Below are 27,838 nucleotides of genomic sequence, written 5' to 3'. Positions count from 1 at the left end.
TTTTAGGGTATCTGGTCAGCATGATTGAATTTGCCCAAAGGGGTTGTTTCTGTACTAGGTATCTTTATGACTTTATGAAGGTCAAAATATCATTTGCCTCCTTTACTGCCTGCTGCATTCTTATGCTTACCTTCAGCGACTGGTGTCCAAGGACATACAGTTCTCATTGCACATTTTCCTCTCTCGATTAATAGACTTTCATATAATAATGTACCTTTCTATTTTTGCTACTAAAGTGGATAACCTCACATTAACGCACACTATACTGCATCTGCCATGCAATTGCTCACTCACTCAGCTTGTGCAAATGACACTGAATCATCTCTGCATCCTCCCACCCAGTGGCATCTGCAAATTTGCAGATATTATATTTAGTTCCCTCTCCAAATCGTAATATACATTGTGAACAGTTGGGGTCCTAGTACACTGATCTGTGTGGTCCCCCACCAGTCACTGCCTGCTATATGGAAAAAAGACCCATTTATTCCTACTTTTTGTTTCCTGCCTGCCAACCTGTTTTCTATCCATATCGATACACTATCCCCAATCCCATGCAGTTGAATTTTACACAAAAATTTATGTGGGATTTTGTCGAAAGCCTTCTGAAAGTCCAAATAAACCACATCCACCAGTTCCCACTCATTAACTGCATTAGTCACATTTTAGAACAATTCTAGTAGATTTATCAATTATTATTTCTCTTTTGTAAATCCATGCTGAGTCTGTTTGATCTTGCCACTGATTTCTAAATGCTCAGCTATTAATCCTTTGTAATGGACCCCAGAATGTCCCCCACATGAGATTTACTGGTCTACAATTCCTGGTTTTCTCTCTGCCTCCCTTCTTTAATAGAAGGGTTACATTATCAGTAGGAACTGTTCCTGATTCAATAAAACCTATAAAACCTTACTGTGAAAGTTTCTATGCTGTCTCAAATTACTCTCGTACTTACTTGCTCCTTCTTAACCAATCCTTTGTCCTCCTTCACTAAATTCTAAACTACTCCCAGTCCTCAGGTTCATTGTTTTCTTCCTGGCCAATATGTATGCCTGTATTGGATATAATACTATCTCCAATTTCCCTTGTAAGCCAAGGCTTGGCCACCTTTCCTATTTAATTTTTGCATCAGACAGGAATGAACAATTGTTGCTGTTCACCCATGTGCTCTTTGAATGTTTGCCATTGCTCTTAAGTAATGTTCCCCAAACTATTACAAGCAAATCATGCCTCATAACATTGTTGTTTCCTTTATCTAGATTCAGGACTTAGTCTCAGAAACAATTACATCACTCTCCATCTTGATGAGGAATTCTACATTAAGGTTGTTAATCCCGAAGGGGCCTCCCACAACTAGGTTGCCTACTATTCCTTTCTCATGATAAAATACCCAGTCTAGATTGGCCGTATCTCTAATTGATTCCTCAATGTATTGGTCAAGAAAACCATCCTGTATACACTCCAAGAAATCTGATTTGCTTAATCTGTACGCAAATTAAATAATTACAGATGTTCCTTTTTTGCATGGATCTTTAATTTCCGGCTTAATGCCATTCCCAACATCATCTCTACAGTTTGGGGGATCTATGTATAAACCCCACTGATATATTTTGCCCCTTGATATTTGCTGAAAATGTGTTGCTGGAAAAGCGCAACAGGTCAGACAGCAGCCAAGGAGCAGGAGAACTGACGTTTCGGGCATGAGCCCTTCTTCAGGAAGGGCTGAAGAAGGGCTCATGCCCGAAACGTCGATTCTCCTGTTCCTTGGATGCTGCCTGACCTGCTGCGCTTTTCCAGCAACACATTTTCAGCTCCGATCTCCAACATCTGCAGTCCTCACTTGCCCCTTGATATTTCTCAACTTTACCTGAACAGATTCAACATCTAAGTTGATACCCTTCCTCACTATTACTATTTATTTTTTAACCAGCAATGCAACTCCACCACCTACTTTGTCTGTCCTTCCGATGTACTGAATGACTCTGGATATTCAGATGACATCCCTCGTCATCCTGCAGCCATGCCTTCATAAGCCCAACTGTATCATTCCTGTTTTCATCTATATGAGTGATTAATTCATCTACTTTATTGTGAATGTTCTGTACATTAAGGCACAAAACCTTAAGGCTTGCCTTTTTAACATTACTTGTCATATTTTCACTACTTTTCATTTATCTTATTATCTTTTTTATCTTGTTTCTTGTCCTTGATTCATCTTCATCTGACTCCTTTCATAGGTTCCCATATCCTGCTATTTTAGTTTATAGCTTCCCCAATCAAACTTGAAAATACACCCCTAAGACATCAGTCCTCATCCTGCCCAGGTCTAATCCGTCCAGTTTAATCTGGTCCCCACTCCCTCAGAACTGGTCAATATTTATCACTCATCCCAAATTGCCCTTGGAAAGTATATAGTGATCTGCTCTGTTGAATCACCCTGCATTCTGTGTGGTGTAAGTACACTCCAAAGTGCTATTTGGGAGAAGTTCCTGGATTATTAACTAATATCACTGAAGGCCAAATATTATTTTTCTAAGGCAGGATAGTGTATGATTTGGAAGGAAATGTGCAGATAGTGATGTTCCCTATGACTGTTGCCTTTGATCTTCCAGATGGTAGAATGTATGCATTTGGCAGGTGGGGTTGAAAGGGGCATGGCATGAAGTGCATCTTTTGGTTGGTTTATTTTACTGGTGAAAAAAAAGTGGTTGCCTAAGGTGGTAGATAGGGTGCTCAACGCATTGATTGTTTTTTCTGGATCAGGCCAAGTTTCTTGAGTGTTGTTGGAGCTGCACACATCTGGGAAAGTATAGACATTATTCCATTACACAGCTGATTTGTCTTTTGGCTGGCAGACTTTGAGGAGTCAGCAGGTGAGTTATTCACCATGACGTTCACAGCTTCTGTCCTGCTCATGTGACACAGGATGGATCTCAGGATGTTGATATGGAGGGAGAGGTGTTTCAATGATAGTTATACCATTGAACATCCTGGGTTAGGAATTAGACTCCTCTTGTTGAAAATAGCCTTTGCTTGATTACATGATATGCCACCATGATGTGAAGTGATAACTTATGTACTGATGTGCTGTCATCACATTGTGATACTTATGTTGGCTCCTGAAATGCAAGAACAAAATGTAGGTCACATTGTACTGAAGAATGCAATGAACTAAAAGAACTTGATATCTACATATGTATATTAGAATCACTGGCACTTGCATGCCTGAGCTCAAACTAAGCAATTTGTACACCCTTCAGTGCAATATGCTGCAACAAAACCGTCAGTAAATGGAGACTGCAACATTTGTACCATAGGTCCTATGCCATGATACAGTGAGGACATCATGAGTATGTCCCTTAAAGGTATATCAAACATTTGTTGCAAGACATAATGCAACATTTGCCTTTTTTCAAAGAAAACAAATCCCAAACAGATGCAAATAGGTATGTATAGGCATGTGCTGTCAATTCAACAGCCTTATAAACATGTAAAATCAGAGTTAACAGGCTTAATAATTAAAATTTCAATGGAACATTTGGAGGTTTGGCAACAACTGATCTGGTGAAAGTACTCCCACCTGGAGAGACAGGTGTTATTCTCAGCTGCTCTGGGTGACAACTTGGGTTGTCTCGCTGCTGGTTTGGTGCCACTTGGTATTACTGCGTACTCATCATTGTTGACTTTCTGTGTGTATTGTATCATACATTGATCTGACTTGGCTTCTATTTTTTCAGAATGAAGCATCACAATCGATAATTACTTCATACAACTTTTACTGACTGTGTATTTCAGAAGCCTTTGAGAATGGAATTCTGACTCTCGCTCTCTGACTGACACATAGTTCTGGGGGGGGGGGTTCTCTACCTGCTCACAGGTGATGTATTTGTTTGACTGTCCTCCACCTTTGAAGAGGCGAAGCTGGTGACTCTTCCATTCTCACAATCCCAAGTGTGATTTAAATAGTTATGGTACTGAGATCTACTGCTGGACCTTTGGTATCTGACATTTAGAAGATCCAAACTGAACGAGTATATTGTATACAGAACGATTGCACCACTGCATGGAATTGGTAAGAGAGTCTTACGTAGACTGTACTATGGCGCACCAATTATTGGGGTATATGTCTTTTAGGATGTGAAGTTGGCACATACTTCTGTATCAATTTTGGCTTTCAGGGTGTGCCTACCCGCTTTTTGAAGACATAAGATGTTGAAAGCTGTGCTCTTCTTTGTGCCATCAACATGGCGTGTGAGGTCTTTCCTGAAAGTTTTGATCAAAGTAGAGGCAATGTAACCTCCAACCTGAGTAACTTATTTGAGTTGTCCTTCACAGAAATCACACACGCTTTTTGATGCAGCATCTGGTGGCAATATTGAAAGACTCTTGGAGTTTCTGCCTGAACTGCAACAGATAGGATTCTGCCAGAAAAGATCCATATATTCCTATTGCCTGCAGAAGATCAGATACATGAGGATGCACCCACATCTCTACAGGAGACTCTCAGCAGTCCAAGGCCCTCCTAGTCCTCAGCCTCAGTCTCACTGGTCAGCAAAGTTACTCAATTCACCATGCGGACATCAAGGCTTTACCTAAATGGAGTGAGAGATAAAGAAAAAATATAGACATTTTGAGGACACCTCAGAGGCACGGGCATATGAAGAATATGTATATTTTATATATATTTGTGTAAACATATATTCAATTGCACTGTTCTAACATTTGTTATAGTCTGATTTTCCTACCAGGAGCTGACTTGCTGTCTGGAATCAAAGCAGTACAACATGGTTCCACATTTGTAGATGTGCTGTTCCATGAGGGGGCCTGTTATTATATCACAATCATCAAGTGTGCCTGTAGTTCCTCTCATAAACCAGCAAACCATGGACTTGGCATTTTAATAGACCCGCATGGACAGTCCATGGTGGTAAAGATCTTTTACTTGGTTGGGCTTCCATAGACAGAGTGAGTATTACATTAGATAGGAAGTCAGAAAATGGGGGGAGTCTTCCCAAAGGTAAATGTTTCCTGTAATGCCTTCTCTTTACTGGAAGAGTGGACCAGAATATTGCAAGTCTCCATAAGCCCCTATCTATGGGAGTACCCATTATGTTATAGCGACTTTTATTTGCACATACTACACAGGTTTGTCAGCTAAGCCATTACATCACAAGCAGATAAGACAAAGAACATTGCATTTATGGCAATCAGGAATGAAAATGAAACACTTCTCAATCAGGTGGGATACATTGAATCGCGTACACAATGGCTTCCTAGCCTGGTGATCCATAACAAACAGAACATTAACTACTCTAAAATCAGTCCCCTTCAAAGTGATTGACTATGAGGTTTTCATGAACTTCTCTGGCTGTTCAGACCATAATTCTATCATCTTGGTGTCTGTGAAGGCTCTCCTGTGGTCACCACAAGATCTTCACCTTTAGCTTCCTCCTCAAAAGATATCTCTCCCTCCTCCACCTTTTGATCTCTCAAAGTGGAATTAACAGTCCAATGATGACCACAAATTCGTTGTCAATTGTCAGAAAAACCCATCTGGTTTACTAATGTCCTTTATGGACAGAAACTACCATCCTTGTTTGGTTTGGCCTGCACATGACTCCAGACCCACAGCAATGTTGGTGACTCTGAACTGTTTTGTGAGCAATTAGGGATGGGCAATAAATGATGGCTTAGCCAGCAATACCCTCATCCTGCGAATGAATTTAAAAGTCAATTGCAAAAGACATCTACCTTGGGTCAAGTGAAACTGTGGAGGGCACAGCAAACAATTATAATGTGGGATACTGTGACAATTTACTGCTTGACCGGTCCAACCATCTGAATCTCATCTTTGAGAAGCCTATGATTTGTTTTATAATAGCCTTTGCAGAGGCATGTGCAGTGTTGTACTTCCCCTTGGTGTCAGTCTGTGGATTTCTTAGTGATGTCATCAGGCAGACTTTGAGGAGATAGTCCTTGTCATTGTTCAGCCATCTCTGTAAGAACCAAAGGGGATTGAAAAATGAGGTGTTTAGAATGTAGGCATCAGGATAGCTCCGTGTATAATATGTGCAAATCTGGGTGGTGCGTCACAGAAGATGTGCAAATTCACAGAGTAGGAGTCTTTCCTCTTCATGAAGACTCTTGGTTATTGCTAAAGTGCTCTGATGACTATGTCAGCACAATAAATTGTTACCCAGACATGTGGAAAATCTTCAGTGGCAGTGAAGCCCACTGCCCTGGTTGGCTGATTCACATCCAAGGTAAGGTAATAAATTAATGAGCCTCAGCAAACAGCATCAATCCCTCCCCGCATATATTTACAACTGGATGTCGGTGAGATTCTGTAGAGATCTCCAGTAGTTTCCTGAAAATTTTCATTACATTTCCTTCTTCTAATGTCTTACAGCATCTATTGTTGTCAGGTTTAACTTATAAAAGGGGCTATCAATCGTCTTTGGGAGAAAGCGAGGACTGCAGATGCTGGAGATCAGAGTTGAGACTGTGGTGCTGGAAAAGCACAGCGGGTCAGGAGCATCCGAGGAGCAGGAGAATCAAAGTTTAGGCATAAGCCCTCATGAAGGATTGTGCCCAAAACATCGATTCTCCTGCTCTTTGGATGCTGCCTGACCTGCTGTGCTTTTCCAGCAACACAGTCTCGACTATCAATCTTCTTTGTCAATTTATTTGCTAACTGAGGGCTGTTAACACCTTCAGGAAACCAGACTGGGATTGCCTCCAAAACAATAAGCCTACTAGAACAGCTAATAGTTGTAGGAGACAACTTTCCAGAGATCCAGAGGCATCCTCAGTGCTGCCTCACAGTCAACTGTACCTACCTATATCAAATGTTGTAGACTCAGTTTTGAGTTTAACCTTGCTGTTTACATTGGCCTTCTTGTGCAGGCTATTGTGCCTCTGCAGCTCGTCCGCTGCTGGTGTCAGTTCCTGCTTGTGTTGCTGCTGATCCTATTGATGCTGGAAAAGGTGATGCCTAGAGTTTCTTCGGAGACGAAAGATGGGAAAGAGTAGGGTTAACTAGTGATATTGTGATGTCACTTTCAAGACATCTGCGGAAACAGCCTGCCCCATCATGCCTAGGAAAATCCCTTACCTCAAAGTTTCCAAAATCTCCATAACCATACATTCCATTGGAAGCCATATTCTATGTGATTTCAAAGGACAGCTCCTTATGAGCTACATGATGAGTGCATGGTGACAGTGCACAATACCTGGCTACCGATAACATGTGCCCACACACCTTACCATACAAAATTGCCAGCTTCTCCCAAGCGAGGGTAAAGTAGAAACCTCCAAATGTGGCCTGCATGATTCCACTGCCAACGCTGCATCCTAGTATTTCTTAACACACCCCCTCTCCACCCCAACACAACAAGACTTTATGCTCTCTGACCTTGAGTTTCCAACTCCCATCCTACCTCATCCAACTGCACCATTCCCGTGACCATTTCTTTTGCTTCACCAGATGCTAAGACTGAGCCCAAGGCATGGATTTTCCTTAGTATGGATGATGTCCTGGTCAATGTCTTCCTAATCCTGGCTGACTGCAAGACAACAGCCTCAGAATGATCTTAGCCCAGCCTAATGCTGACTGTAGTACACCTTTGGCTGACCCAGTCTTCATCTCCTTCACCATTTTTGACATTCCTTGTTGCTCAGACATCACCATCCTCTCTGTACTGCTTTCAGGTCTCGATGTCCTTCAACCATAAATGTCACCTTGTAGTGTTCTGCACATGTCAGTCATTCAGTCTGAAGGCTACCCAATGTTTGCCGTGTGTCACCTGGGCTTGGAGATAGTCAGTGTCACAGCCTTCCTCCAACCATTTCTGAAGGTCTTAAGACTTAAGAAACAAAAGATTCTCAATGCACTTAAACGCTTTGGAAGATTCATAGTCACCAGTGGGGCTTTTTTTGCCAACCATTGCTGTAATTTAATGTATGATTTATAACAAGATATTTTTAAAGCTGAGAAATGTAGCACCTCCATATTTACGAAACATGCCCAGAAACAGATTTAACTGTCTACATTTTTGCCTGTTGACCATTACTGAAAGCACTATGATTGTTAGATAGTTATAAGGATAAATGTGCAAGTCGACTGACAAAGATAAAGAAGATTGATAGCCCCTTTTATAAGTTAAACCTGATAAAGATAGATGCTGTAAAAGATTAGAAGGAGGAAACATGTAACAGGTACAGAATTAGTAAAGACTGACAATTTACTGTTAGCCACAAGCAAAGTAGCTATAATAAGACCAGACACATTTTTCAAATTGTCACATCAACCCTTATCGGATAAAGTCAGAAGGGATACAACAAAGAAAGAGAAAAGTAGTTGTGATTAATGCCTTCTAGAGTCTGGTTAATCTTATTCAGCTTCAATTTCTGAATGATTATAAGAATTTTATACATATGTTAAAGGTGGAATGAAGTTCTCAATTAATTCATGTATGGCCTTCGAATAAATAATTGAGTTTTGAATATCAGCAGCTACCAAATATGATTCAACAACATTTAAAAGTATACATATAGCTAGCACAAAAGCATTTTGCACAATAACATAGTAGACAACTTGCAATATGCAATAAATACAACTACCAGTGACTAATCAAGTTGCTATTTCTAACTATGGAATAAACACTTGGGTAACAATGCAATTCACAAAAGTCATTTTTGAGCCTGGGACACAGTAATAACATCCCTTCCTCTGAGCTAGGAGATCCAGGGGTGTGTAATAACATCACTGAACAGGTTGATTAGAAAACATGAAGTGAGAAGTAGGATTTGGTGTGGCTGAGGAAGAGTGGGTGGTTGTGAAAGGTTTATGCTTCGGAAGGCATGATGTGGAGGTGCCATTGTTAGACTGGGGTGGTCAAAGTTAAAAATCACACAACACCAGGTTATAGTTCAACAGGATTATTTCGAAGTACAAGCTTTCGGAGCGCTGCTCCTTTGTCAGGTTGCTAGTGGGCAGGATCATAGGACACAGAATTTATGGTAAAAGATCAAAGTGTCATACAACTGATGAGATGTACTGAACAAACCTAGATTGCTGTTAAGTCTTTAATCAGTTAGGATGGGGTTGCAGGTTTCACTTCATTAATATGTAAATCCCAGAACTTCTTTCAAACCACATTTCCGAGGTAATTTAAAGTTTTATTCAAAAAGATGCCATCTCAGCTCAGAAAATGCATTAAAGGTGTGAGGTTAGAGTTTGTCTGTATCCCAACCTTGAATCAGGCCGGTTCTATTTCAAAGGAATTGATCAAATGTCACATGGACTGACTGCCTTCAGACTGTGTGCTTTTTGAACAAAATATTTGCAAACGCAAATTCACCCCATACATTTATAGGTATGTGTGTGTGCACACACACTTGAGGGAAAGAGGAAGGGAGAGTGTGTGCATGTGTGAGAGAAAGAGAGTGAGAGAATGTGTGTGCATGCACGCTTGATAGAGTGAGTGTGCAAGAATGACAGAGTATATGCCTGTGAGAGAATGTGCGCGTGAGTATGGGTGTGTCTCTCTGACAGAACGTGTGTATGAGAGAGGTGTGTATGTATGAGTGCGAGTGTGTGTGTAAGAGTGTGTGCAAGTGTGTGAGAGTTTCTAGTGTAGTTCCCTCCCAGGTGGGGAACATTTCAGCAGTCAAGGACATTTGGTCTTGGATCTTCAAGTGACCGCCCTCCAAGGCAGACTTCAAAGGCTGAAAACCAAGTTCGGTACCTATGAGGATAGCTTCAACCGGGATCTTGGGTTAAGGTCAGACTATAGGTGACCCCACTGCACTATAGACTCTCTGACACACAAGCATACATACACACACACTCTTACACATGATTGCATTCACACAGATCCTCTCTCATACATACACACACCCTCTCACAGGCATATACTCCGTCACACATGCACCTCTTTATCAAGCATGAACACACTCTCACTCCCTCACACACATGCATGCATACAAATATAAGTCTATGGGGTCAATTTGCACTTGCAGATACATTCTATTTTGTTCAAAAAGTGCACAATCTGTAGGCAGTCAGTCCATGTGACATTTGATCAATTCCTACCTTGGGAATAGAATCAGTCTGCCTCAAGGTAGGGATAGACAGACTCTAACCTGTAATGTATTGTATGAGCTGAAATGTCACCCTTTTTTTCAATAAAGCCTTACATTATCTCAAGGCTGTGACTTGAAAGAAGTTCTGGGATTGGGTACACATTAATGAATCGAAACCTGCAACGCCATTCTAAGCAACTGAAGACTTAACGGCAATCTAGGTTTGACCAATGCATTGCATCAGTTGTAGGACACTTTGATCTGTTACTATAAATTTTGTGTCCTATGATCCTGCCCCACTAGGTAGCTGATAAAGGAGGAGCGCTCCAAAAACTTATATTTCCAAATAAGCTTGTTGGAATATAACCTGGTATTGTGTAATTTTGTTACTTTGGAAGACAGAGTCCTAACTTGTGCAATATTTAGACCAGCTTTTCAAAAGGCCAGCAGTCTGCCAACTTCAAACAAACAATATGTTTCATAATTATGATGATGAGAACTTTACTCAATCTTCGGTCATAATTGCAAACTTCAGATATGAATGGGTGCTGCATGTGCCATCCATGTTTGAAGATAATCCGTTTATCCTTATGACACCATTCCCTAAGGAAGGAAATTGTCACAGCTTTCCCTACTGTTAAAAACAGATCAAAGTTATCAGGAAGGTAAAGATTCGTCCAAGGCAAGTTTAATTTTTTTTCCCTTTGCAAGGCAAACACAATGCGAAGTGCTCCAGCAGACCTCACAATGAAAGCCATTGTCTCTTGATCCTGCCTTCCATCAAGAATCCCTCAAAACCTTCACAGCATGATACGACGTCCTGCTGATAACTTTTTCCCTCCAGTAGCTATACCAATGTCCATTGTTGCCCAGATGTTAGCTGCTGCTTCAACCCATTTTGGACAGATAGCCAAACACTTGTTTGTAATTGAGGCCCTTAGAGAAAAAAAAAGTCCTGAAAGCTAGATTTGCCAGTGTTTGTGCATTCTGCCTCATGAAGATCATTTTGGTATGGACAAAGACAATTGAGTAATGGGCAGGAAACAGTGATGAGGGATAAGGAGTTCTTTTATCAAGTTGGTGACCTGTGACAAATGAGGTTCCACAGGGAATCGTGCTGGGACTGCAAATGCTTACAATATATATAAATGACTTGAAGAAAGGAAGTGAATGTACTCCCACTATTGCTTAAATTTGCAGATAACACAAAAAAAAGGTGGATAGGCAAGGAGTAAGAGGGAAACAAACAGTTTACAGAGACATTGATAGGTTAAGTGAGTGAGCAACAAGTTGGTTTAATAGAGTATTATGTGGGAAAATGTGAAGTTGTTATTTTTGGAAGGGAGAACAAATGAACTGAGTATTATTTAATAGAGAAAAACTGCCGAAAGTTGCAGCACAAAGTGATATGTGCACAAACATGGAAAGCTATCACATAGATGCAGCACATAATCAGAAAGTTAATAGAATGTTGGTCTTTATTTCAAGCAGGTTGGAGTATAAGAGCAGAGAATCTTACTGCATCTGTACAAGGTGCTGATAAAATACATCCCAAGTACTGTGAGCAGTTTTGGTCCCCTTGTTTAAGGAATGATATCATTTCATCAGAAGCAGTTCAGAGAAGCTTCACTAGGATGATCCCCAGTATAAACAAAGGCTAAGCAAGATAGGAGTCTACTCACTGAACTTTAGAAGAATGAGGTGTGATCTCACTGAAACATACAGGATTCTTTAGGGGCTTGAAAGGGTAAATACTGAGAGGCTGCTCCCCTCATGAGAGAACGTAGGACCAGACGCATTGTCTCAAAATAAAGGGGCACCAATTTAAGACTGTGATGGGGAGGAATTCCTTCTCTGACAGTTGAGAGTCTTAGGAACTCCTTACCAGAGTGAGCTGTGGGCTCAGGGACCTTACATATGTTTAAGACTGAGACAAATAGATTCTTTATCAGTAAATGAATCAAGGGTTACGATGAAAACACAGGAAAACGAACATAGGGAATTCAGATTAGCCACGAAACTATTGAATGGTGGAGCAAGCTCAAGGGGTCAAATGGCTTACTCCTGTTCCAATTTCTTATCATCTAAATAATAAAATGGTCATTCAAATACTCCAACACCCACTCTCCGCTCCCTGACCTCTGAACATTTCAATTCAATTCAATTAGTTACCCTTCACTTAGTCCATACTTTGTTCTCCTCTGCATTCTCCCATGTGGTGTCTTCCCAAAGGATTCCTGAAAATTGAATTATTGCATGTTTGTGTTTCTTCCATCCATTAAGTTTGTTTTTTTGAGAAAATGACAATCAGGCCTGCCAGCCCAACCTTCCTTTATGAAAATCATGTTGGCTGCTTCTAATTATTTTCCCCTTATCTACAGTATATGCAAGTCGATCATTATCAACTGAATGCATGCAGATCTGATAAGCAGCACATCAGCAACAATGCTGCTTAGGCTAATCTTGATGAGGAGGAGCCGGTGTTGGACTCGGTGGACAAGGTCAGATAACACACAACACGAGGTTATAGTCCTGTTGGACTCTAATCTGTCGTCGTGTGATTTTTAATTTACCATCTACCAGGCCTGCTGTCAAGGAAAGGCGACCATCATTCTCGAAAATCCATATCCACCCTGGCATTGTTTTTCTACAACCTCTTATCATTTGGGGAGAAGGTGCAGAAGCCTGAACACATGCACCAGCTGGTTTCGTAGTAGTTCCTACCCTACTGTTGTTAGAATACTGAATGGGCTCACAAACTCTTAACGTTCGCCTGTACCTTTGTTTTTGTTTTTGCCACTGTTTACCTATTATTTACTTATCTTTGCTACTTAGCTATGTGAGCTGCTCACAAGACAAAGCTTTTCACTGTGTCTCGGTACACATGACAATACATTCAATTCAACTCAATGAACTAACCCAACATATTTGCTCAGCTCTTAAACAGCAAACATCCTGTTACAAACAAATAAACTGTAGCTACAATAAATTAGTAATTGTAAACTTATCATTTTTAATTAAGCAGGTTTCTTTTGGTCACAGTAATAAAGAGAATAACAAAATGTGACAATAATTCTGCTTCCATTATGGCTGTACAATAATGGTCATTGTTCTGTTGGCCTTCCAACGCTGTGATATCATTGCATAGATTGCACATAATGAATTTCTTCAGCTCAAGGACATTCTTATTCCCGATATTCAAAACTAAAATATTTGCTTGCATGCAAATTATTTCATATAACATTGCTACGCACAATGTAGGTTTGCAGCACACCAAAAAAGTTGTGGGAATCAAAACATTAGTTGCACATTGTTTCAACATTACTGCTGAATAGCATTTTACTGCAGAGAAGCTGATTTAAATATAATTACAGTCTGTTTGACATATACCTGCATGTAAATATATCTGATATTCATCAATTCTTTTAGCATCACTAATTTGAATATCTGTTGAAAGATAAAATACAACCATATCATAATAACTGCATGTTCTTAATCAGCTAATTTCATTAATTGCGATTGTTACATACATAACATGCTGATCTTGTGTACCTATGTAACAATGCTGGAAGCACGGTGGCTCAGTGGTTAGCACTGCTGCCTCACAGCACCTGGGTCCCAGGTTCAATTCCAGCCTCGGGTGACTATCTGTATGGAGTTTGCACATTCTCCCCGTGTCTGCTTGGGCTTCCTCCGCATGGCCCAGTTTCCTCCTGCAGGCCAGGTGAATTGACCATGATAAATTGCCCATAGTGTTAGGTTCATTAGTCAGAGGGAAATGGGTCTGGGTTGGTTACTCTTCAGAGGGTCAGTGTGGACTGGTTGAGCCAAAGGGCCCGTTTCCATGCTGTAGGGAATCTAATCTTATCATTAGTGGGCAGCATGGTGACTCAGTAGTTAGCACTGCTGCCTCACAGCACCAGGGTCCAGGTTCAATTCCAGCGCCTTGGGCAACTGTCTGTGTGGAGTTTGCACATTCTATCTGCGTGGGTTTCCTCCGGTTTCCTCCCACAGTCCAAAGATGTGCAGGGCCGATGAATTGGCCATGCTAAATTGCCCATGGTGTTAGGTGCATTAGTCAGGGGTGAATGTAGGGGAATGGGTCTGGGTGGGTCGCTCTTCGGAGGGTCAGTGTGGACTTGTTGGGCTGAAGGGCCTGTTTCCACACTGTAGGGAATCTAATCTAATCTAAACTGCTAGTTAAACCTTATCATGTGAAAATAGATAATATCACAAGCTGGATTTTTACATTTCTCAGTCAGTGAGTTTGAAGGTGGAGTCTCATTAAATCCAGTGGGTGACCAATTACCCAGCTACCACTACTTTTATAACGGGGGTATATAGTGGGGATTGCTGTGGCCAGCTCATCCATTCGAGGGCCAACTGAGTTGCTTAAATGAGGATCTCATTCATCACTATAGGATTTAAGCAATAGTGGAAGAAGTTCACTCCAAGCACCCAACCTGGTAGGCTTTCCTGCATGGGCTAGTGGTAGGTTGGTGCAGAAGATTCCCTCTTTAATGTACTTCTGGGTACATTATATGAACTGACCCCCATTATTGCCAGTCCCCCTTAACCTCTGAAACCCAAGTCCCCCTGCCCATTCAGCCCCTGTTCCCAAAGCCTGCCAGCCTACCCAAATCCCCATTCAATGCCTCATGGTTCTGCTACAAAGTTCTAGTGAGATGTAAGCCTTGGATTGGTCTGCATTTTTCTTATGCAGGACATCCGGTTCCTGAGAGGTGAAAATCTCCCCTCCAACTGAAATGCTGCATGACAGTCATTGTTGCCCTGAATAGAGTCTCCCCCAGATTTCCAGGCAGAGTGGAGAATCTGGCATCTTGTAAGATTCAGCTTGACATACACACATGTTACGAGGTTCATAGTAAATGGTACATAAGACATATTAAGGTTGAAGGAAGTAGGCCACTTTATTTCATTTTTCTATAATACCAAAATTGCTGTCTTCCCATTAGAATTTTTATTTCTCAATGAAATCTAGAATACTGGTTCTAATTGTCTTCTGAAGAAATACAACCTGATATCTCTGCTAACTTACCTTCCAAGCCTCCCCATGTACTTTATCTTAATACAAATACAAAATACTATGGATGCTGGAATACAGAAGTGCCAGAAAACTCAAATCAGGCAGCATCTAAGGTTAGAAGTAGAGGTCTGGGCTGAACTCTCCACTTCCTTAAGCAGCATGGAAAATTGTGAGAATGTTGAAAAAATATGGCAAAAATAGAAAAATATGATTTTCACCCTCATGCAAGAAATTTCTGATTTGTCCCTTGATATTTAACCCAAGTTCTGAATCTCACTAATGAGTGGCAATTACCATGCATTTATACCTCAATAATGGCTAAACTCACCTCGTTTCTATGGCGCTTTTAAGTCTACTCTTCCTACCTGAGAAACTAGATAGCATTCACACCTTGACGTTCAAAACTAAGGGGAGAGGAAAAAGATTTAAAAGGACCTGAGGAGCAACTACCAGAGGAAGTGGTAGATGCAGGAAAAGTTACAACATTTAAAAGACTTTTGGATAGATACATGAACAGGAAGAGTTTAGAGGGATATGGGCCAAATACAGGCAAGTGGGACTAGTTTAGTTTGGGAAACTTGGTCTGCATGGACAAGTTGGACCCAAGAGTCTGTATTCGTGTTTTGTGATTCTATGCCTCTCTAAAAGACAAAATGTTTACCTGACAGCAATAGTGTGCTGCTTACTTCTCTGGAGCTTCTGGCAACTCTGACCTCACCACAATGTCCTGCATTCTCCATAATTCTGTACTCTTCTAATCTTTAACCATGCAAGTGAATATTGCCAAATTGTCAGCTTCGTTACATCGTTAGGGTTAGACATTCAAGACTGAGATGGGGAAGAATTTCTTCACTCTGAGGGTTGTGAACCTGTGGAATTCTCTCCCACAGGAAGCTGTTGGGGCCATTTCACTAAACATATTCAAGAGGGAGCTGGATGTGGCCCTTGCAGTGAAAGGGATCAAAGGGAATGGAGAAAAAGTAGGAATTGGATACTGAGATTGCATGATCAGCCATGATCATATTGAATGGCGTTGCAGGCTCAAAGGGCTGAATGGCCTACTCCTGCACCTATTTTCTATGTTCTTATTTGGCTGATTTTGATGCAGTACACATCACATCAGTCACTCCATACTCCACTATGGAGTTCAGGGACACACGACTTACATTATTCTGCCAGGTTGTTCTACACACAGGGGTAAACAAGCATGTCATGCATCCACATGGGATGAATCTTATGGCTGTTAGCTTACTTTCCTTGTGCTGACTCACTTTGTGCATACTCACAGGCTCCCAGCCTATGTGACTTGCACTGCTCTCCAGTGTACCGACTGGGCAAGGTAATGTCTATCTCTTCACACAGAATAAAATTGTTTAAATGTGAGGCCCTGCAAAGGCCAATAGCATCATTCATGTATCCACAGATTCAATAATGCAACCCATTAGATATCAAATTGCAATTCATAGGAGGTCATTCTTCTTGAGGAATGAACATTAAAAATTATGGGCTCAAACAATCAAGGCTATTTCATATTTTGTACTAATTGCCTGTTTGTCATATCAGGTAAGCAAATCTATTTGGGTGCAAATCTATTTGGGTACAAACTTGAAAGTCCCACATGGATTTACAATTTCTAAATCACATTTTATACATTTTACATCTGACAACATTTTGGAGCTGCCATATTTGCACGCTAAACTGTAAGTATGTAAGGACATGGTTTGTGATGGTCAAGGATGGGTTCTTTTGGATGCAGATGCTGGCATGATGGATTAACTCCAGAATTTCACTTCCTAAATGTAGTTCTTGCACTTTGAATCTGCAACATGCATCTAGATAATGCTACACAGCTCAGAGCTTCTTACTGAGACCTGATATTGCATTCATTGTAAAACCTCTGTGGCCTACTGTGTGATGCTATATGTCATGCTTCATTGTGATTCACGTGAGAAGTCAGTACTGCTGTTCTATTTTGAACACTCCCCACAAATGATCAGTTCATGAATCTGATATGGACTTGGCAATTGGTGGACTCCTTGCAACTTTGCTGCACAGATGAAGATTCCTTTGAAGGAGAGAGCAGTTATAATGTTGTCAGGAAGTCTCAAAAGAACAGTAACCTCCAATGGCTGCCACATAGGAGAAGACCACTTCCCCATCCCTGATCTCTGAGGAGGCAGACGGGATGATATGACCTAAATTCCTTGCTGTCATTTTCCACAGCTTTCAGGAAGACATTGCAGTTACAGATTAAAGATGTCTCGGGTCATCTACTGGAGCAAGGGTCCTGAAGAAGGATTACACCTGAAACATTGACTTCTCCATCTCCTGATGCTGCCTGGCCTGCTATGTTCTTCTAGCCTCCTGCCAGTTTATTTTGAATTTCAGCATCTGCAGTTTTCTTGTCTCAAATCTACTGGAGTAAGACTTGCACTTGGAGGAATGGGTGACCAACATTAAACTGCCTTGAATTTTTATGCCAGATTTTTGTTTCAAAAAGTATCCAGGGACTTGTGTGGCATTGCCCAAACTTTGACCCACAAATGCAAGTGACTATGACTGATGCTACTTTCTCCAGTTGAGACCAGTTTATAAATATTTTTAATCAACCTGTCCAGACACGTTATGATATATGTCTGAAGCAGATGGGACTGAAACCCAGACCTTCTGACCCAACGGTTGGGACACTAGAACTATGCCACAATACCGCCAACACAATTTATATCTTCCATTATGACAAGGAGAGTCAAGGAGCTTTGCCAATGGGTTTCTCCACCATTGCTGACTTCCTATAGGTGTAGGCACAATTGACTGCACCCAAATTGTTCTCAGAATGCCCAAATTACCAAACTGCGGAGACCAGCAACAGGAAAAGCTTCTATTCCATCAATACTCAAATTATTTGTGACCATCAGTGGTAGATTTTGAACATATGCACCATATAATCTAGGAGCTACCATTATGCATGTATTCTACATATTCCTTTCCAAGTCTTTGTGTCATACAGGAATGGCTATTGGGAGACAAGTGGTACACCCTCTAAACATGGCTGATGACCCATTTATGTAATCCTCAGACTGACACTTAATGGAGATACAACACTGCCCACAATTCCACCTAAGTCATTGTGGAATGGGCTAAAGGCCTCCCTAAGATGAGATTCCAATATCTGAACTGCACTAGTACCTAGAAATGCTATGCTGCATAATTGCGATAAGCTGTGCAATTCACTACAGAAGCTGACAAAGAATTTCCTCAATGCAGAAGAAATGTGCCTTAATAGAAATTTTCTAACAATGGAGATGAGGATATTGACTGAGAGGGAAATCCAAGAGAATAAGACAGTGTTATGAACTGTTCTGACAGAACCAACTTTAAAACTGCTTCCAAGATGAATGAGCTTCGTTTCAAATTCACTTAGTTACATAACATTCTGTTGGTTATATCGCCTATAGGTCCTGGTCATCAGTAAGTTTTATGTTCCTTAACTTCCCACTCAATATAAATGTAGTCCAAACGTCCACAGCTGAGGTGCTCTGTATATGGACCTGTTGGCCTAGAAGACTCAACTGGTTATCCTAAGGAGTGGTTTAGCCTAGAAAACTCAGGCCTGCTAAGAGGCTCCTGTTCAGATACATGCTTGCCTTTTGTAGGCTTTAACATCATTTGTAAGAGGGAGGTGGACAGGCCAAACACCTCTGGTATGTGCTGAGAGGAAGCTTCTAGAAGCCTCTGTATGTGACTCCTCCTCCCTCCGGGTGCCTACTGACATTAGTTTATCTCTGAGAGGAAGGGGAATCTGGAGTTCCCTCTTCCCACTCTCATCTTGCAATTGATGCTGAGCATCTGTTACTATAGTGATGGAGTGTAGGTTTGTGTGTATACATATCCAGTACTCTGTGTCTGCTGGATATGTGTTTCAATGGTGGTAACCAAACTCCCAACATTTCAGAGCCAGCACGGCACTGTTAACATCGGTTGATAACATTATACTTCAATCAGCCTAATGAGTGCCTCAACCAAACCTGCCTGCTGCTCCTGTTCCCCTCTGTACATTTTGATGAAATCATTAACTGCGCAGACCAAGAGGTCAAAGACTGTGTGGGCCTGAGGAGGTAACTGGGCTCCTGAGATTCCCTGACTGCCCAACACCTGGGCATTTCTTACTCAACCAGCTGTAACAATTATCAGTGATGCATTCACCAGATTAATAAAGAAATGATGGCCTAGTGGTATGATCGCTAGAGTATTAATCCAGAGACAAGATTAGAGTGGTGCTAGAAAAGCACAGCAGGTCAGGCAGCAAGCAAGGAGCAGGAAAATCAACGGTTCGGGAAGGAGCCCTTCATTAGGAATGAGGCTGGAAGCCTCTGGGATGGAGAGATAAATGGGAGGGGGTGAGGCTGAGGAGAAGGTAGTTGAGAGTGCAAGAGGTGGATGGAGGAAGGGGTAAAGGTTGGAGAGGAGGGTGGAGCAGAAGGTGGGACAGGTTGAGGATGGAAGTTTGGAACTGGGATGAGGTGGAGGGAGGGGAAATGTGGAAACTAGTGAAGTCCACATTGATGCGCTGGGGTTGAAGGGTTCCGAGGCGGAAGATGAGGCGTTCTTCCTCCAGGCGTCGGGAGGTTGAGGGAGTGGCAGCGGAGGAGGCCCAGGACCTGCATGTCCTCGGCAGAGTGGGAGGGGGAGTTGAAATGTTTGGCCAAGGGGCGGTGAGGTCGATTGGTACGGGTGTCCCAGAGATGTTCCCTGAAGCACTCTGTGAGAAGGCGTCCAGTCTCCCCAATGTAAGAGACCACATTGGGAGCAACGGATACAATAAATGACAATGATGGAAGTGCAGTTGAAACATTGATGGCCTCCTTTGGGGTCTTGGATGGAGGTGACGGGGGAAGTGGGGGTGCAGGTTTTGCAATTCCTGCAGTGGCAGGGGAAGGTGTAAGGAGGGAGGGTGAGTTGTTGGGGGACATGGACCTGACGAGGTAGTCACGGAGGGAATGGTCTTTGAGGAAAGTGGATAGGGGTGGGGAGGGAGATTTATCCCTGGTGATGGGGTCCGTTTGTAGGTGGCAGAAATATCGGTGGATAATGTGGTTTATGTGGAGGTTGGTGGGTGGAAGGTGAGGACCAGGGGTCGTTCCGTCCTTGTTGCAGTTGGAGGGGTGGGGTTTGAAGACAGAGGTGTGGGATGTGGATGAGATGCATTGGAGGGCATATTCAACCATGTGGGTGCGGAAATTACGGTCTTTAAAGAAGGCGGCCATCTGGTGTGTTCTGTGATGGAACTGGTCCTCCTGGGAGCAGATACAGCGGAGGTGGAGGAATTAGGAGTACAGGATAGCACTTCTACAGGAGGTAGGGTGAGAAGAGGTGTAATCCACATAGCTGTGGGAGTTGGTGGGTTTGTAAAAAATGTCAGTGTTGAGTCGGTCATCATTGATGGAGATGGAGAGGTCCAGGCAGGGGAGGGAGGAATCGGAGATGGTCCATGTGAATTTAAGGTTGGGGTGGAATGTGTTGGTGAAGTTGATGAACTGCTCAACCTCCTTGCGGGAGCACGAGGTGGCTCCGATGCAGTCATCAATGTAGCGGAGGAAGAGGTAGGGAGTGGTGCCATTGTAACTATGGAAGATTGACTATTCTATGTAGCCGACAAAGAGACAGGCATAGCTAGGGCCCATACGGATGGCCATGGCTACCCCTTTGGTCTGGAGGAAGTGAGAGGATTCTAAAGAAAAATTGTTTAGGGTGAGGACCAGTTCAGCCAAACAAATGAGAGTGTCAGTGGAAGGGTACTGTTGGGGACGTCGGGAGAGGAAGAAAAGGAGGGGTTAGAGGCCCTGGTCATGGCAGATGGAGGTGTAGAGGGACTGGATGTCCATGAGGATGAGGCATTGGGGGCCGGGGAAATGCAAGTCTTGGAGGAGGTGGAGGGCGTGGGTGGTGTCCCAAACGTAAATAGGGGGTTCCTGGACTTGGGGGATAGGACAGTATCGAGGTAGGTGGTGAAGAGTTCGGTGGGCAGAAACAGGCTGAGACAATGGGTCAGCTGGGGTGGTTAGACTTGTGGATCTTGGGACGGAGGTAGAATCGGGCAGTGCGAGGTTCCCAAATTATGAGGTTGGAAGCTGTGGGTGGGAGATCTCCTGAGGTGATGAGATAGCGTATGGTCTGGGAAATGATGTTTTGGTGAGGTCATGGTTGAGGGGACGGTAGGAGGAGGTGTCTTCGAGTTGGTGCCTGGCTTCAGCAGTGTAGAGGTCGGTGCGCCAAACTACCACTGCATCCCCTTTGTCTGTTGGTTTGATGGGGAGGTTGGGATTCCCAGGAATGGTCTGGGAAGCTGGGTTTGAATCCCACCATGGCAGATTGTGGAATTTGAACTTTAAAAATAATGAATCTGTAATTAAGAATATAACGATTACCATGAAACCACAGTCGATTGACAGAAAAACACATCTGGTTCACTAATATCCTTCTTTTAGAAAAACTGTCATCCTTAACTGATCTGGCCTATATGTGAGTCCAGACCCATAACCATGTGGTTGAGTCTCATCTGTCCTCTGGGCAATTAGGGATGGTCAATAAATGCTGACTTATCCAGAGGTAACCTCATCCCATGGATGAGTAATAAAAAGGATTATGCCTCAGAGTCTAATCTAAGTAGTGAACCCACCAAGGTGAAAGTCTCCAAGCTGGTGAAATTTGTAGGTGAAGGTGCTGGTGCTTCCTCTGAGAGTTGAATGACTTCCTCCTGAGAGATAGAGATGAAGGTGAGGCTGAGGATCTGTGATGCTCCCAGACTCTTTGGATCAAAATCGTGCTGGGTTGTGCAAGTACCTGCGTACGAGAAAAGAGGGAATTAGCTGTTTATAAGATATAAAAGGTTGTGCATGTTAAGAATCAGTTGGCGTTGGTGATAGTGGGAGAACAGAACAGGACAATGAAACTTACTGGGTTGGTTGCCAGTGGAGGTACTCAATGTCACGCCATCATGAGAGTCGATGTATTCTTCTTCAAGATCTTCCCTTCATTTGGGAACTTTATGTCCGCCATGACTACCCATGCCAGTCTTCACCTTCTTGGTCCAATTGTGAGATGTTTTATCCATACGATGAGACAAAAAGGAGAAATGTATGGGACAGAAATTGACTGAGTAGGAAGTGCAAAAGGAAGGAAAGGTTAGTAGTTGCAAAGATGAGGCGAGGGCCATCGAGTGGACATGATGTTTGCAATAGACAGTGTTGTAGTCCGTGAGTCTTGGTGAGAGATGTGTGGAGAATTACAGTGAGTGCTGACCGTGTGAGTGAGAGAATCTGGTGGATATTACCAACAAAGAGTTTAGAAGGCCATTCACATTCTTCCTGCAGTACCGTGCATTGTTTCTCAGCTGGGATACTTCACTAACGCAAGCATCTTTGTCTAGACTGGCTAAACTTACAGGTATGATCTACTTTGCCTGTCAGCAGAGAAAAGTATGGCCCTCTTGCAACCATCCCATTCATCCAGGTCCAGGTCCTGGAAGGACACTTCCAGGTCCTTGTCATGAAAGCAGGATGGCAGTTACCCTTTCTGGGCCATGTCAATAATGATGAAAAGTCACTTACAGCAAGTTAGGTTGGAAGCTGAAGAGCAGGACGAATAGAGTAGTGATCTCAGATTTGCTACCAGTGCCACGAGATAGTGAGATGAGGAACAGCCAGCGAATGCAGCTTAACATGTGGCTGCGAGGCTGGTGCAGGAGGGAGGGCTTCAGATACCTACACCATTGGGATACCTTCTGGGGAAGGTGGGACCTGTACATGAAGGATGGGTTGCACCTGAACTGGAGGGGTACAAATGTCCTGGGTGGGAGATTTACTCGTGCGATTCGGGAGGGTTTAAACTAGTTAGGCAGGGGGGTGGGAATCAGAGCAACATGTCTGAGAGGGGGACAGTTGCAGATGGGGCAGTGACAGGATGTATTGAATCTATCAGGGAAGTTTCACATGCGATGAAACAAAGGGATCGGTTAAAGTGTGTCTACTTTAATGCAACGGGTGTCCGAAATAAGAGTGACGAACTTAGAGCATGGGTCAGTACTCGGGACTACAATGTTGTGGTCATAACGGAGACGTGGGTTTCACACAGGCAGGAACGGTTGCTTGATGTTCCAGGGTTTAGAACGTTTAAAAAGAACAGGGAGGGGGAAAAAGAGGAGGGGATATCGCATTGCTAATCAGAGAGTGCATCACTGCTACAGAAACGAAGGTTGTTGAGGGAGGTTTGTCTACTGAGTCAGTATGGGTGGAAGTTAGGAACAGCGAGGAAACAGCCACCACATTGGGGGCTTTCTACAGACCACCTCTTAGCAGTAGAGAGATTGAAGAACTCATAGGCGGGCAGATTCTGGGAAAATGCAGAAGTAGCAGGATTGTTGTTATAGGTGATTTCAACTTTCCCAATATCAACTGGAACTTCATAACTGCAGATGGTTTGGATGCAACCGTTTTTGTCAGATGTGTTCAGGAGGGTTTCCTTATTCAGTATGCATTCAGACCCACGAGGGGAGAGGCCATTTTGGATTTGGTGCTCAGCAATGAGCCAGGACAGGTGTCAGATCTCGTGGTGGGAGAGCACTTTGGTGACAGTGATCGCAACTGCCTTACATTTACCATAGCCTTGGAGAGTGAAAGGAGCAGTTACTGAGGGAAGATATTTAATTGGGGAAAAGGAAATTATGACGCTATCAGACAGGAATGGGGAAGTGCAGACTGGGAGAAATTGTTCCACAGAAAGGGCATTGCAGACATGTGGAGACTATTTAAGGAGCAGTTGTTGCAAGTGATGCAAAAAATTTGTTCCTCTGAGATAGGTAAGAAGGGGTAAGATTAAGGAACTTTGGATGACGAGAACAGAGGAACTTTTCGTCAAAAGGAAGAAGGCAGCTTACGTAAGGTGGAGGAAGTAGTGGACCCAGCATTGATCGTTGTGGCACACCACTGGTTACAGGCCTTCACTCTGAAAAGCAATCCTCCACCACCAACCTCTGTCTTCTACCTTCGAGCCAGTTCTATATCCAAATGGCCAGTATTCCATATGATCTAACCTTGCTTACCAATCTACCATGAGGAATCTTGTTAAACAGAAGTCCATATGGAGCCATAGAAGAAATGGAAGAGTGTTGAAGGTTATCTGGTACACCTAAAAAGAACCTCTCAGATTGAGAAAGGAAGGAACATTTTACAGAGTCAAATAGAGACCGTAGAAAATTAAAAGTTGTCTTGTAAAACTGTACAGCAAAAGATATGTAACCAGTCAAGATTCTGTAAGGACCTGAGCCAGCATCATTTTTAAGGGATTCAAGTTCCTATTCTTATCCAATCCTAACTCCATTTGTAAAAGAAATGTACCCTTGACTGCATTGTCCCTTATTTTTGACCATCAGTCTTGGAAACAAATTGAAAAACATTCCATCATTATCTTTATCCCTCAAAATCAATTCACCAACATTAGCTCTCCAGTTCACCAGCAATGGTAGATCTTGTGGCACATTCAAAGATCTGAAGATTAAAATCCCAGTAAAGCAGACTCTGGCATGGCTTCACATAATTCAGTGAACAACAGCAGAATTTCTATTTTCCTCTATATTAGGAGTGGGATCACTGAATGGATACTGGAATCTGGTTGATGCAAGAGTATTGTTTAAATCAAAACTGAAAGAAAAAGGTTTCCTACAATAATAAAAAAAGAGCCTTTCTTAGGCTGTAGTGTTGGTTTGCATCACAAGGAGGATTTTAGCATTAGCAGGCTGCATAGTGCTAATATTTGGTGTGTGGTTTTGACCAGTGAAAATTCAAATGGATAACTGGAAAGCTAAATGACTCGATTGTGCATTATGGAGACTCCACTGAAATTACAAAATTAGCAAAATAATCAAAACAGCCACAAATATTTTGTCAAGGTGGTTTTTTTCTGAAAGATTGTCAGTCTCAATGAACTAAAAATTTATAACTCCCATTAACTCAAATATTTAAATCACAAGCCTACTATTCTGCAGAGTTTAATTATTTTATCTATGAAGTACTTTTCTAACAAGTTGTTTACTTGCTAAATACTGCCAGATATAAATTTTCATGAAGATAAGAATAAGGTGATGAATTTAGATCTGTATCTCATCTGACAACTCGGTGCTTGTAAAAGATTCCATGGCACTACTTTAAGAATAGCAAGGAAGTTAGCAATATTCCCTAATTCCTCAGCAATCCTCAATTAACATCACACATAAAAACAATTCTGGTCATTAGCTCTAAACTGTTTGTGGAAGTCTGTTGAGCACGTATTGATTGCCTTGTTTCCCAATTACAACAGTCACTACATTTTTAATTGACTGTAAAGCATTGAGACATCTGGTAGTTCTGCAAAGTGCCACGTAAACACAAGTGCTTCTTTTTTCAAAAATGTATATACAGCGTGGACCTGTCTTGGTCAAAGTTTATACCTTTTTTGGAATGCCTTTACAGAATGTGGATGCTAGGTCAGCATTTATTGTCATTATTAGATATCAAAACAGCTCAACTATGTAATGGGGGGTTAGAAAATATTATTGATACACAACAAAAGCATGGAAGGCAGTGGAATGTAGAGATCAATGGACAGTGTCAAATACGAAATGTAGGAAACTGAAGGCTGTACAAATCTGCACTTGTGATCTGGGGTTTTGCACACCTGGCACAGTCCAGGTTTGAAGGAGCTGTGAAGGAGGAGATGGGTAGGGCGAGTGCCCCCTATGGGCAGGGGGAAGAGTCTTCCATTCAAGGTTCTTTAGTTGGTTTTCTTTGTAGTTTTTTGGTAAATTGTTGTTTATAGTTATGATAGAGTAGTTTTTGTATATATAGTTTTTCAATTCTATGAGTCTTTATTTACTTATGTTCAGCGCTTTGTAAGCAGGGTTGTCCCTCCAAGGGGTTCAAGGGTGTCTGATAGGGGATACGGCACCTGAAACATTAAGGGAAGTCATTCGCCTGTTAAAAGGAAAAAAAGTGCTTTCTAGCCTTAACAGGGAAAGGGTTGATATGCTTTGTTGCAGGAAACCCATCTTGATGATGGGGAACACCTGCAATTACAACAGGAGGGTTATGACCGGGTATTCTTTTCATCCTTTACTACTAAAAGTAGGGGAGTGGGAGTACTTATCCAAAAAATCTTCCGTTCACATTATTAGAGCAGGTGAAAGTCAAGAAGGGATGGTTTGTGATACTTAAAGCCCTGATACATGGGGAGGAATATGGCATTTTAAACATTTACTGTCCTCCAGCGCAGCCCCTCAAATTTTTGATTAGTGCTTTCTCCAAGTTGAATGCTTTTGGAATACGGCACATTATTATGGGGGGGGGGAATTTTAATTGTGTTTTGGATCCGACAGTGGACAGGATGCCTTGTGGGCCCCCAACTATTTCTTCACAGGCCAAGCAGGTGGTTGACTTATGCAAGAAATTGGGTCTGGTGGATATTTGGAGATGTCTTCACCCTACTTGAGACGCTGCTGTTCCTCCTCCTGTCGTTTCCAGCTAACCGAATAGGAAATAGCTAATTCCCTAGCAAAGGCCTTGGCAGTCTCCCATAGCATGGATGGACTACTAGCCGTGCCTGAGTTGATAGTCAAGAATTCCTGAAACTCCTTCAAAAAGTATTCCACAGATTTGGAATCCTTAAGGAGAAAAAGGTCCAAACGCCAGTGCCGCAAACCTAGCCCTTCACTCTTGCCCTTAACCTCCAAATATACTGCCGTGTGATCAGAGATAGCTATATTCCCAATTTTACAACCCATAATCGAATCCAGAAGGGCCGAGGGAGCCAGAAAGAGGTCAGTCCTCGTGTGACATTTATGTGGTTTGAAAAAAAGTGAAGTCCCTGCCGATAGGGTGAAGACATCTCCAAATATCCACCAGACCCAACTCCTTGCATAAGTCAACCACCTGCTTGGCCTGTGAAGAAATAGTTGGGGACCCACAAGGCATCCTGTCCACTGTTGGATCCAAAAACAATTAAAATTCCCCCCCCCCCATAATAATGTGCCGTGTTCCAAAAGCACTCAACTTAGAGAAAGCACTAATCAAAAATTTGAGGGGCTGTGCTGGAGGACAGTAAACGTTTAAAATGCCATATTCCTCCCCATGTATCAGGGCTTTAAGTATCACAAACCATCCCTTCTTGACTTTCACCTGCTCTAATAATGTGAACGGAAGATTTTTTGGATAAGTACTGCCACTCCCCTACTTTTAGCAGTAAAAAATGAAAAGAATACCCACTCGTAACCCTCCTGTTGTAATTGCAGGTGTTCCCCCATCATCAAGATGGGTTTCCTGCAACAAAGCATATCAACCCTTTCCCTGTTAAGGCTAGAAAGCACTTTTTTTTCCTTTTAACAGGCGAATGAGTTCGTATACGAGGATAGGCCAGGGAAGTATTTAGCGTACCTGACTAGGAAAAAGCGTGCTCCCCAATCCATTACTGCAACCAGAGACAGCACCAGGGTCCTTACTTCCGATGCTAAAAAGGTTAATGAGGCTTTTCGGAGCATTTACTCTGAATTATATCAGTCTGAAGGTTGCAAAGACAGGAGGGCTAAAATGGAGACCTTTTTTAAGAACCTGGACCTCCCAGGGGTAACCTTGGAACAGGCCTCTCTCCTTAATGCCCCCTTTACAGAAATACAGAAGGCAGCTA

Source organism: Hemiscyllium ocellatum, chromosome 8 (assembly GCF_020745735.1).
Source record: "Hemiscyllium ocellatum isolate sHemOce1 chromosome 8, sHemOce1.pat.X.cur, whole genome shotgun sequence".
NCBI classification, from domain to species: Eukaryota; Metazoa; Chordata; class Chondrichthyes; order Orectolobiformes; family Hemiscylliidae; genus Hemiscyllium; species Hemiscyllium ocellatum.
The sequence above is the reverse complement of the archived record's forward strand: the minus strand, read 5'-3'. Positions refer to the sequence as shown.